Source organism: Scyliorhinus torazame, chromosome 23 (genome assembly GCF_047496885.1).
Source record: "Scyliorhinus torazame isolate Kashiwa2021f chromosome 23, sScyTor2.1, whole genome shotgun sequence".
NCBI lineage: Eukaryota > Metazoa > Chordata > Chondrichthyes > Carcharhiniformes > Scyliorhinidae > Scyliorhinus > Scyliorhinus torazame.
In genome coordinates, this window is record NC_092729.1 from 58,791,327 (window position 1) to 58,804,894 (window position 13,568).

Below are 13,568 nucleotides of genomic sequence, written 5' to 3' on the forward strand. Positions count from 1 at the left end.
ATGGAGCTGGAATGGAATTCTGCATTTTCCTTTCTGCGTTTTGAGCTGGAAGCTGTTTTTGGCTCTGTGCTTTAGTTTCACTTTCAGTTGGAGAGCTGCGTTCAAACCAAGCAGGTGTATATTGGTCTCTCTCTCTGTATGATAAACAAGATGTTCACATCACTTGATAATTTAAAAGTGATAGCTGTTCTCTGTATCGAACTCAAACCTTCTACCTTTGTTAAAACGTGTTTTGGCTCATGGATGTTGTTTGGAAAGTTACTAAGGGTTACCTATAGAGTACTGTATCTTTTTGGTGGGTTATCAGTGTTGGTAGATGATAAGATGTTTACTGTGGGTTTATAAAATGTTAACTGAATTCATGGAATAAACATTGTTTTGTTTTACAAATACTTTAAATCTCTGTTGCATCACACCTGTAAAGTGGGCCCTTGTGCTCCCCATAACCAAAATCTATTAAAAGTTGTAGGTCGAGGTGAACTCCATGACATACTTTGGTGTTCTCTGAACGCTGGCCCATGTCACAATTAGCTCGTGGTTCAGATATCAATCCAGAGATTATTACCTTTTCAAAACTCTCTTTTTTTAAATTCAGCTCTAGCTCTCACACTCTCTGAGCAGAACCTCTGTCCTAGTTCTAGCTATGTCGTACCTACGTAGAACACTAGAACTGGATCATTACCCTCCTACTCCGAGTGCACAGCTGTACCGCAGGAGAAGACCTGAGAGGGATCATGTAGCGAGGCAATGTGAGTAGAGATCAGAAACAGGTAGGGTACAGCCAAAATTTTGGAGTTTTACTATAGGACTCCCAACAGCCAGCGGGAGAAATTGGAGCAGATATGCAGGCAGATTTTGGAAAGGTATAAATGGAACAGGATTGTTGTGGGGGTCATATTCACTGTCCATATATTTCATAGATTTCGTAGAATTTACAGTGCAGTAGGCCATTCGGCCCATCGAGTCTGCACTGTCTCTTAGCACCCTACCCAAGGTTAACACCTCCACCCTATCCCCATAACCCAGTGACCCCACCCAATACTAAGGGCAATTCTGGACACGAAGGACAATTTAACATGGCCAGTCCACCTAACCTGCACATCTTTGGGCGGAAACCGGAGCACACGGAGGAAACCCACGCACACACGGGGAGGACGTGCAGACTCCGCACAGACAGTGACCCAAGCCGGGAATCGAACCTGGAGCCCTGGAGCTGTGAAGCAATTGTGCTATCCACTATGCTACCGTGCTGCCCGGTTGACTGGGACGCATTTATTTCCAGGGGCTTGGATCTGGTAGAACTTGTACGGAGCATCCATGTGGGCATCTTGAAACAATATGTAGATAGTCCAACTAGGAAAGGGTTCGCACTGGATCTGGCACAGCGGAATGACCATGGCCAGGCTTTCGACATTTCTGTTGGGGAACATTTCATGAAGAGTGACCATAATCTATTTTGTTTTAAGGTACTGTTAGACAAAGATAAGAGTTGTCCTCGGGTGAAGGTGCTAATTTGGTGGAAGGCTGATTATAACAATATTCGGCAGGAACTGAACAGTCCAGATTGGGAGACGCGGGGGTGGGGGGGGGGGGGAGACGGATGTTTGGGAGTATATCAACATCTAGCATGTGGAACGGTTTCTAATGTCAGCTGAAAGCAAGTCAGGACCGGGATGATCCTGTGAGGAAGAATAAGAAGGACAAGTTTTGGGAACCTTGGATAACGAGGGATATTGTGAGCCTGGTTCAAAGTAAAATGAAGCATGTGTAAGGGCTGGATGGCTGGGAACACATAAAGCCCGTGAGGAATTTCAATAAAACAGGAAGGAACATACGCTAGGAGTCAGGGCTTAAAGGGTCATGAAAAACGTCATCGGCAAACAGGATTAAATAAAAGCCCAAGTCTATTAGACATATATAATGAGCAAGAGATGAGCCACGTAAAGGGTTGGCCAAGTCAAGGACAGCGGAAGGAATATCTGCTTGGAACCAGAGGAAATCGGCGAGGTACTGAATGAGTACTTTGCATCAGCATTCGCCACAGAGAACGACTTGAGGAATGATGTGTCTGGGGAAGGGTGGGGTACATTGGTCAGCTCAGGCTTGTGGAGCCGAAGGGCCTGTTCATGTGCTGTACCTTTCTTTGTTCGTCTTCACCCCAGATGAGATGGCCAAACCCCTGCCCCAGACAGCACCAGAACCAGCGAGATTATCGATCTTGGTTACAGTAAATAATACCAATGCCGGTAACTGTACTCTCCCCGATGACGCCTCCATTTCTTTCTCCGCCGCCCCGCTCGCCACACACACTTTAACCGATCCCTGTACCATGGTCAATTTGGTCATCCTCTCTCCAGTCCCCGATTCCACCCAATCAGGAGGAAAGAATGTCGAACTTTTTGGAGATGGACATGGGCTGAGGATCCTGTAACTCTGCCTCCTGGACTCCTCCACCTGGATCTCATCCCTCTCCCCACATCACCCTTCTTATGTTACGTGTCTCTTAGTTCCTCAGCTAGGTTATATTCATGTCCCATTTTTTGTAACCATATGTAATCATATATACATGACTCGTATCTCGTATTCCATAACTCTTATTTATGTCTTAATTATTTCCGACCTTATATTACCTATATTCCACTGAATTGCCTTCCAAAATTAGGTCTAAAAAATTATCTTTCTTCATATTGTTTAAATTAACTAGGAGCCTCCCTCACTCCAGGGATCGATGTCCAATAGGGGAATACACTCAGAATATCAGGAGCAACATTTGCCAAATGTTCAAATCTGTAAGATACGTCTACAATTTGACACAACTGCCTCAGTTACAGAGACAGAGTGTCAAAGAGAATACCCTCAGCGGCTGAATATCCACAGGGTTTGGGAAAACAGAATTCAATAGATCCAAAATCCTCTGAGATAAATATTGTTCACCTCGTTTCAGTCTTCAGTGGCGGCCCCTGAGACTGCGTCTCCCCTATCCAGATTGACTGGTGAGTGTCTACAGATACGGGTGGATATATCGCGATGCGGAGTCGGTATTTGAGTGAGACATGAGAGCAGAAGGACAGTGTACAGTTTATGGTATAAATAGTCTTTTACAGGCACACAGAGTGTTAAGAACAGATTGAATTATCTCAGCTACAAAGTCAACTTGGCTGTCACAACATGGCAGACATTACAGAGACATGACTGCAAGATGCTCACAACTAGAAAGGCTGACCAAACAGCTAATAAAATCCACAAAAACGGTGCCTGAAAGCAACCTCGCAAGTGAAAACATCGGCATCACAGGAAACATTTACAATTTTTAAGGAAAATGAGAAAAGTTAGAAGATATGTGGGCCCTTTTAAACTGAAATTGAGTTGTTTTCAATTAAAAAAAGGTGGTGACAGATATGCTGAAGGATGGATTGCTTTCAATATTTACAATAGAGTAAGAGATTGGCATGCCAGAGGTCTCAAGGACAATATTATTTAACAGGAGCGGGGATTTATTAAAATTCACACAGTCTGCGCATCACTAATGGAGAAATTACTAGTGTTGGAATGTGACAGATACCAAGGAATAGGCCCTTCCCATTCCAGGGGTTTTAAGGAAGGAGTTGGGAACATTGCAGATTCCTGAAATGACGAGTACCCGTGCTAGCAATGAACATGACCCTTATTCTGGAACTGTGTCTCCGAGTTCAACTAGTGAGCTCGTATGCATAATCCTCATGCTGTAAATGTGAGTCTTAGTTCTCCAGCGAGCTTATGTACATGACCATTAATCTGTAACCGTGTTTCTCAGTCTCCCAGAGGTGTATGCACGTAATATATTTCATGCAACTGTCGCCAAATTCTCAAGCAAGCTTCCTTACAGTACTCTTGTTCTGTAACTGGGCCCGCCAGTTCCACAGGGAGCTGACACACATGACGTTTGTTCTGTAACTGTATCTCCTGGTTAACAGGCAGTGTGCACACATGATCCTTACTCTGTAACTGTGTCTCCCAGTTAACAGGTAGTTTGTAAAAATGATCGTTATTCTGCAACGTTGTCTCCTAGTTCTATAGCGACATCATTTAAATGTCACTTGTTCTATTGCTGTTTCTCCTAGGTCGCTGCCTATGAAATTTTCAATGGTTTTAATATTCATGTCCAATTTTTTCCGACCTTTGCTTCTATATTTTCGTCTAAATTTTCTTGCAAACTTTGGCCTCAATAATGATCTTCCTTCACGTTATTTAAACTGACTCGGATTCTGCCTCACCGACGGATCTGGTGAATAATTAAAGATCTCACAGGTAGACATCCTTTCGGAAGGAGCGGTCACAGTATGGTTGAATTTAAAATACAGATGGAGGGTAAGAAGCTAAAATCCTATTGCAGCTTCATCTGCTTAAGCAAAGGAGACGACACTGAGGGAGGAGTTGGCTAATGTAGACTGGGAGCAAAGACTTCATGGTTGGACAATTGACGAAACGTGGAGTACTTTCAGAGTTTATTCATAGTGCTCCGCAAAGGTATGTTGCAGTGAAAGTGAAGGAGTGGAGGAAAAGGGATAATCAGCCATGGATATCGAAGGGAAAACGTGAATAAAAATCCAAACAAAGTGGCAAAGATTAGTGGGAAACTAGAGCATTTGGAAACCTTTGCAAGTCAATAGAAAGCCACGAAAAAAGCAATAAAGAAAAGGAAGATAGATTAAGAGACTAAAGTAGCTGGGAATATAAATGAAAAGGAGTGGTTAGGGTCAACATTGGTCCTTTCGAGTATGAGAACGGGATTTAATAATGGGAATTGAGGAAATGGCGATGGAGTGAACGAATATTTTGTGTCGGTCTTCACAGTATAAGCCACAAACAGCATGCCAATAATTAAAGGCAAGGAGGCTATGGCAGTTAAGGACCTAGAAACGATCATTATTACTAATGAGATAGTGTTGGGTAAGCTATTGGGGCTACAGGTACACACGTCTCCTGGCGGGGAAATAGCAAATGCCTTTGTGGTAGTTTACCAAATGTCGCTGGAACCTGGGGCGATTCTGGCAGATTGGAAAACAGCAAATATGACGCCACTGATTTAAAAAGGAGGGAGACAAAAGGCCAGTTAGCTTAACTTCTGTAGTGGGGGAAATGCTTGAATCTATCATCAAGGAAGAAATACCGAGACATCTGGATCGAATGTGTCCCAATAGGCAGACGCAGCATGGGTTCATGAAAGGCCGGTCATGCTTCACTAACTGTCTGGAATTCTATGAGGCCATTACTAGCTCGGTAGACAGCGGGGAACTCGCGGATGTGAGGTATCTGAATTTCCAGAAGACATTCGACAAGGTACCCCACGAAAGGCTGCTACATCAGTTAAAGGTGTAAATTGTTACGGGTAATGCAGTAGCATATATAGAGGATTGGTTAACTGAAAGAAAGCAAAGAGTGGGGAAAACAGTTTTTGTCTTGTTGGTGATCATTGGCTAGTTGTGTTCCTCGTGGATCAGTGTTGAGATCGCAATTGTTTACAATTTACATAGATAATTTGGAGTTTGGGACCAATTGTAATGTGTCAAAGTTCGCAGATGTCACTAAGATGAGTCTTGGAGCAAAGTTTACAGGACACTGAATGTCTGCAGAAAGCTGTAGATCGTTTAAGTGAGTAGGTAGGGATCTGGCAGGTGGAGTACATGTTTGGTAAATGTGAGTCAATCTAATTTGGTAGGAATAAAGCAAAATGGACTATGATTTAAATGGTAAAAAATGTCAGCTTGCTGCTGTGCAGAGGGACCTGGGTTTCCATGTGCATGAATCGCAAAATGTTAGCTTGCAGGTTCAGCAGGTGATTAAGGCGGCAAATGATATGTTGTCGTTCATTGCCAGAGGGATGGAAATTAAAGAACAGTAAGGTTATGTTGCAGCTGTACAAGGTGCTGGTGAGGCCACACCTGGACTACTGTGCACAGTTTTGGTGTCCTTCCTTGAGAAAGGATGTGCTGACACTGGAGGGGTGCAGAGGAGATTCAGCAGGTTTATTCCGGAGTTGAAACGCTTGTCTTTTGACGAGAGACTGAGTAGACTGTGACTATACTGATTGGAATTTGGAAGAATGAGGTGGGACCTTGTGGAAACAAATGACGGGAATAGATAGGATAGAAGCAGGGAGGTTGTTTTCACTGCTGAGTGAATCTAGGACTAGAAGGCATAGCCTAAAAATATGGGACAGCAGATTTAAGACTGAGTTTAGGAGGAACTTCTTCACCCGAAGGGTTGTGAATCTGTGGAAATCCCTGCCCAGTGAAGCAGTTATTGCTGACTCGTTGAATCTGTTTTTAAGACAAAGATGGATATATCTTTGAACAGTAAAGAAATTAAGATTTATGGTGAGGGGGAGGGTAAGTGGAGATGAGTCCACAAAAAGATCAGTCACGATCTTATTGAATGGCGGAGCAGCTCGAGGGGCCAGATGGTCTACTCCTCTCTCTAGGTCTTATGTTTTTATTGTGTTCTTATGTCGAACAGTGAAATACTCTCAGCAGATCAGCAGAAACACTTGCAAACTATTCAAATACACCCGATACATTTGCAAGTTGACACATCAGCCTCAGTTACAGAGACAGCCTGTCAAAGGTTATAGTCTCTGCGACTGGACATGCACAGACATATGGGGTAGAACATTTAAAAGATCCAAAATCATCTGAAATAAATAATATTCCCCTCGGTTCAGTCTTTAGTGCCTGCCCCTTATACTGAGATTGTATCACCTCATATCGGTCTCCCCGCATAGTGTACAGAAACGGGTGGAGATGCCACTGTAAGATGAATATTAAACATTTGGGTAATGTATTAGAGATGAACACTTTGCAGTTTACAGCATCAACACTGTTCCTGATATAAACTGATGGAGTATGAAGAAAACTTTTCATGAACCCAGCCTCAGATTCAATTTGGGGTTGCAACGTGGCAGCCAGAAAAGACATGTCTGGAGATGGTTGCAACTGTAAAGGGTGACAAAGTAGATAGTGTAATCCGTAAAAATGGAGTATTGAAATAAACTCGCAAGTGAAAACAAAACATTCACAGAAAATGTGTAGTATTATGTGGAAAAGGAGAGTGGTCGGAGAGAATGTGGCTCCTTGTAAATTCAAAATGGTTCTGTTCTCAATGAAAATAAAGTGATGAAAAACATGTAGGATGAATCTGTTACAGTATTCACCATTGAGGGCGCGGTTTCCATGTCAGGGAGCCTAAGAAAACTATTATTGAACAGGAGCAGGAACTGAAAAAAATTCAGTCGGGGTGTCACTAATGGTGAAATTAATAGCGTTCGAACGTGAATACTCCCCACCAACAGTGCGTTCCCATTTCAGGGTCTTCAAGGGGGGAGATAGAAACACTGCAGATTCCTGAAATCAGTAGAACCCAGATACCTGAGATACAGACCACTGTTCTATAATTGTGTCTCCTAATTCCCCAGCTGAATTATATGCATGACCCTCATTCTGAAATGTGGCTCCTAGTTCCACATACACATAGTATACCTGTCCCTTATTTTGTAACTATGTCGCCTGGCTCTCTATATGACTTATACATATAACCCTTATTCTGTAACTGTCTCAGAGGTCCCCAACTAGGTTATTCAAATGAGCCAGTTTCTGCAACTGTGTCTTCTGGTAACAGTTAGGTAATATGCATGATTATAGTTTTTAAAATCTGTCTCCTAGTTTCCCACCTCGCTAATAAAAATGACACCCATCCTGTAACGTGTATAGACTTTCCCCAGCTCGATTATCTGTAAATTTGCCTCTTTGCACCCCAACTAATTTTTGTACATGATTCTTATTCTGCAACATTGTCTGCTTGTTCTCCAGGTAGAGTGTATACATGTTTTCTGTAACTGTATCTTGTATAACCACCTGGCTTATATACATGACCCATATTCTATAGCTGGCTCCTTGTCAGTCTGTAACTTTGTCTCCTAGTTCCCCAGCTAACTTACGTACATGACCCTTACTCTGTACCTGTATCGCCTAGTTCCCCAGTTAACTTACATAGGTAAGGTTTACTCTGTAACTGTGTCTGCTAGTTCCCATCTAACTTTTATACAAGACCCTTATTCTGTGCCTGTCGTGCCTCGTTTCCCAGCTAGTTTATATACAGGACCCTCATTTTGTACCCGTGTCTCCCATTCCCCAGCTAGCATGTTTAACTAACCCTTATTATGTACCCGTGTCTCCCAATTTCCCCATTTGCGTGTATACATGGCCCTTAGTGTGTACCTATGTCCCATAATGTGTCTATGTTCTCCAGCGACCATGACTACGTGGCACTTATTCTGAAACTGTCACCCAGTTCCCCAGCGAACTTACATACATACTCTTATTCTGCAACTGTGTCTCACAGTCCCGCAGCTAGCTGATAGAGATGAAACACGCGATGTTAACTGTGCCTCCAAGTTCATAGAATTCACAGTGCAGAGGGAGACCATTTGGCCCATCGAGCCTGCACAGGCCGTTAGAAAGATCACCCTACTTTAAGTCCACCTTATCCCCGCAACCCAGTAACCCCACCCAAACTTTTTTGGACATAATGGGCAATTTAGCATGGCCACTCCACCTAACCTGCACATCCCTGGACCGTGGGAGAAAGCCGAAGCTCCCGGAGGAAAACCACGCAGACGTTGGGAGAACATGCAGACTCCACACGGACAGTGACCGAAGCCAGGAATCGACCCTGTGACCCTGGCGTGTGAAGAAACAGTGCTAACCAATGTGTTCCTGTGCCACCCACTGACAGTGCGACCAAGTGACACTTACTCTCAGTAATAACCTGCTCGCTGACCCCCAGTTCGGTTCTCCAGCAAGTGAATATGCATAACTCTTATTGTGTAACGGTGTCTCCCAATTCACCATTGTGATTATACGCCTTACACATGTTCTATAACTGCGACCCTGAGTTCTCCGGCTAGCTTATATATATGACGCTGATTTTGTAACTGTGTCTCCCCGCTGCCCAGATAGCTCATATACATGACCCTTATTCTGTAACTATATATCCTGGTTCCCCAGCTAGTGATATCCATGGTCCTTATTTTGTAACTGTCCAGACAGTTGCTGAGGGAGATTTTATACGACCCTCATTGTCTTTCTGTGTCTCCTAGTTCCCCAGATAGCTAGGTACACATGATCCTTATTCTCTAACTGTCTCTCCCAGTTCATCAGCGAGCTAATATACATGACCCATTTCCGTAACTGTGTCTCCTAGTTTCACAACTAGTTACCATACATAACTCTAATTCTGTAACTTTGTCTCCTCGTTCTGCAGGTAGCTTCTCTACATGGCCAGTATTCTGTTACTGTGTCTCCGCCTTCTCCAGCGCGAATGTATACATGACTCTCACTGCAACTGTCACCCTGTTCCCCAGCCAACGTACATGCATACTCTTATTCTGTAATAGTGTCTCACAGTTCCCCAGGTAACAAACATGTATAAAACTCATTCTGGAACTGTGCCTCCGAGTTCTCCAGCGAGCTTATGTCCATGACCATTACTCTGTAACGGTGTCTCTTAGTTCAACATCTAACCTACACGCATGATCACGATTCTGTAACTGTGCCTCCCATTTCCCAGCTGGCTTGTATACCTAACAGTTATTCTCCACCTGCCACTTCCAATTTCCCCGCTTGTGATACACATGACCCTTATTATGTAATTGTATCTCCCAGTTCCCCAGCTAGATTTTGTGCATTTCTCTTATTCTGCAACTTTATCCCAGTTCACTGAGAGCTTTATATTATGACCCTCATTATCTAACGGTGTCTCAGAGTTCTCCAGTGACATCAAATTAATAAATATGATTCTGTTATTGACTCCCAGATCCTCCGCGACATTATATACATGACCGTTATTCTTCAACCGTGTCTCGCACTTGCACAGCTCGCTAACATACATGAGCCTCATTGTGTAATTTTGTCTCCTAGTTCCAAATAAATGACCCTTATTCTGCAACTGTCTGTCTTGGTTCCCCAAAAGCTTATACACATGATCTATATTCTGTAACTGCGACTCGTAGTTCTCCAACTAACTTGTATACATGAGGTCTATTGTGTAACTGTATCTCCTGCTTCCCAAGGTAGCTTATATACATGAACCATTTTCAGTAATGTGTCAGCCAGGTCCTGAGCAAGTTTATATACATTACCCTCTGTATGTACCTATGTCTCCCAGTTCCCCAACTAGCTCGGTATATTATTCCCTAGTTGTACCTCCTGGTTACCCAGCGAGGATATATCCATAATCCTTATTCTGTAACAGTGTCTCCTAGTTCCAGTTAGTTGGAAACATGATTCTTCCTCTGTAACTGTGTTTCCTTGGTCCTCAGTGAGCTTATACACCTGACCCTTATTTGTAACTGTACTCGTAGTTCCGTAGCTAGCTCAGATCTATGACTTTGTTCCAATCTTGTGTTTCCAAGTCCTCCGGCTATGTATTTTGCCATGATTATTTGATTTATCTTCAATTAGTTCAGAGCAGTGCTTCCAAATTTTCCTCTAAATTGTTCACCACAATTAGGTCGAAAGAACGATCTTCATTCACGTCACTTAGACTGACTCGGAAATAGGGGCCATGTAAATAATCGCACTGTGGAAGAGGAGGTGCAGTGACGAATAAGGTTCGTGTATATATGCCAGCTGGCATATGGCCCATATTATGTACAATTAGGATCAGGCAAACTACCCTTGGGTTGTGAAGTCAGCCACCAGAGGCCATAGGTTTAAGGTCAGTGGGGAAAAGTTTAGTGAAGATGTGCGAGGCAAGTTTTATTACACAGGATGATGAGTGGCTGGAACGTGTTATCAGATGAGGTTGTGAAAGCAGATCTATTAACGACGCTCAAAATGGATGTCGACAAATACATGGATAAGGTGGATATAGAGGGATACGGCACTAGGAAGTGCCGAGGGTTTTGGCTAAGTGTGGTATCATGGCCGTGAAAGGCTTGGAGGAGAAGGTCCTCTTCGTGTTCATTGTTTCCAAGTGAGCTTCTGTGGAACAATGAGACATGGTTACAAATCAAGGGCCATGTATCAAAGCTAGCTGGGGAACAAGGAGTCACAGTTACAGAATATGGATCATTAAGATAAGCTTGCTGGGGAACTTGGAGAAACTTCCAGAATTAGGTAATGTAAATACGCTAGCTGGAGAACCAGGAGGCACGGGTGCAGAATAAGTCTCAAGTATAAAAAGTAACGATGGACCGAGTAAAGACGGTTAAGAAGGAAGGTTGGCGAGATAAGTTCAAAGGGGAACTCGGAGGTACAGAGACAGAATCACGGTCATGTGTACAGATTAATGAAGAATTAGGAGGCACAAGATCACAATAAGGGACAGGTAGATAATTGAGTTGGGGAACAGAGACATGCGCAGGGTCAGGTTGATGTGTATTAGCCAACTGAGAAGCTGAGAGGCCTATGTTCAGAATAAGAGTCATGCATGCAAACGGATACCGAATAAGGATAATGTGTATCGCTGACTGGAGAAGTAGCAGAAAAAAAATTACAGAATCAAGGCCTTATATATAAGCCAGCTGGGAACTGAGAAATGCATTTACACATTTAGGGTCATGTCTGGAAACTAGACAATCAGGTTCCTGGGAGGTACAGTCTCGGAATAAGGGGCAGCCAGTAAAGTCTGTAAAAAGGGGCATATTACTTATTTCAGAGGATTTGGTATCTTTTGAATTTTCTATCCCAGAACTCTGTGAATTTTCTGCAGCAGAGGATATTACCTTTAACAGGCTGTCTCTGTGACTGAGGCTTCTGTGTCAACTTGCAAATATATCTTATAGATTTTAATAATTTGCAATTGTTTCTGCTGATCTTCAGAGTGTATTTCCCTTTTGGACATTCATCCCTGGGGTCCGGGAGGCTCTGAGTAAGTTTTAATAACGTGACGAAATATGTTCTTTAAACCTAATTTTACATGAAAATATGGAGTAACCTATGTAACCAAAGTTCCGAAGTAATTGAAATTAAATATAATACTCTTTGAAAAATACATAACCAAAGAACCTGGAGACACTGCAATAGAAGACATACATTAATATGAGCTAGCTGGGGAAATTGGGCACACAGTTACAGAATACGAGTCATGTACGTAACCTCTATGGGGAGCGAGGAGACACGGTTATTGAATAAGGTCGTGCATATCAGCTAGCTGGTGAACTGGGAGGTACAGTAACAGAATAAGGGTCATGTATATAAGCTCGCTGGTGAAGTGACGGACCAACATTATGAATAAGGCTGATGAATAGCAGTATACAAATTGGCAAGTCATCCTTCATTTATATGGAACAGTTGTAAAGCCGCACTTGGATTATTGTGCACAATTCTGGTCGCCACACTGCCAGAATGATGTAGAGTGTGAAGAGGACAGTTATCAGGATGATGCCCGGTTAGGAGGATGTTAGTTATGTGGAGAGGATGAATAGACTCGGACTGTTTTCATTAGAACCCCGGAGGTTGAGGGGCGAACTGATAGAGGTCTACAAGATTATGAGGGGCATGGATAGAATGGATGGGCAGGCACCCTATCCCAAGGTGGTGTCTACCACCAGGGGTCGTGGACCTAAGGTCAGACGGGAAATTTTTAGAGGAGATCTGCGAGGCAGGTTTATTACACACAGCGTATAGAGTGGCTGGAACACGTTGCCAGGGGAGGTTGTAGAAACACGTACTTTTTGCGGCGTTGAAAAGGCATGTCGCAAATACATGGATCAGTTGGGTATGAAGCGATACAGCACGAGGAAGGGCTATGGATATAGGCCAAGTATGGTATCATCACCGGTACAAGCTTGCAGGGCCAAATGTCCTGTTCCTGTGCTATATTGTTTTTTGTTCTATATAAGCTCGCTGGGAAACAAGGCGATACGATTACAGAATAAGGTTCATGTATCTAAGCTAGCTTTGGAACATGGAGACTCAGTTACCGAATGATGTTCAGGTATTTACGTTATATGGGCATATGGAGATACCATTACTGAATGAAGAGCCATGTCTATAGGCTGGCTAGGGAAATGGGAGACACAGTTACATCGTGTGGGCAATGTCAATACACAAGATTTTTAACTTGGAGACACAGGTGCAGCACGGGTCATTAAGTGAAGCTTGTTGGGAAATAGTAGAAACTGTTACAGACTGTGGCTATATTTCCAAGTCAGGGTGGTGAGTGACTTGGAGGGGAAATCACCAGGTAGTGGGTTTCCTCAATATCTGAATTTTGTCCAGTCCCTGCTCCGGATTCAATTATTTGTCTCCTTGTATCGCTGGCATTTTGAACTCTTCCTCTCTTGTAAATACTGAAACAAAGTCATTAAAGGCATGTTTGTCATGTCCTTATTTTAATTGGCAAATACACCATCAACTGTTAAAAAAGGACGACATTACATGTGACGGCTCTCCTTTTCATAATTAATTTCAAACGCTCCCTGTGATGATTCCTTGCGATTTTAGTTCCCTGCTCTATTTATTTGTACTTTACTCTTGCTTGTTCACTGTTTACAACTGTGACAATCCTGCATCCACGATTCTATCATG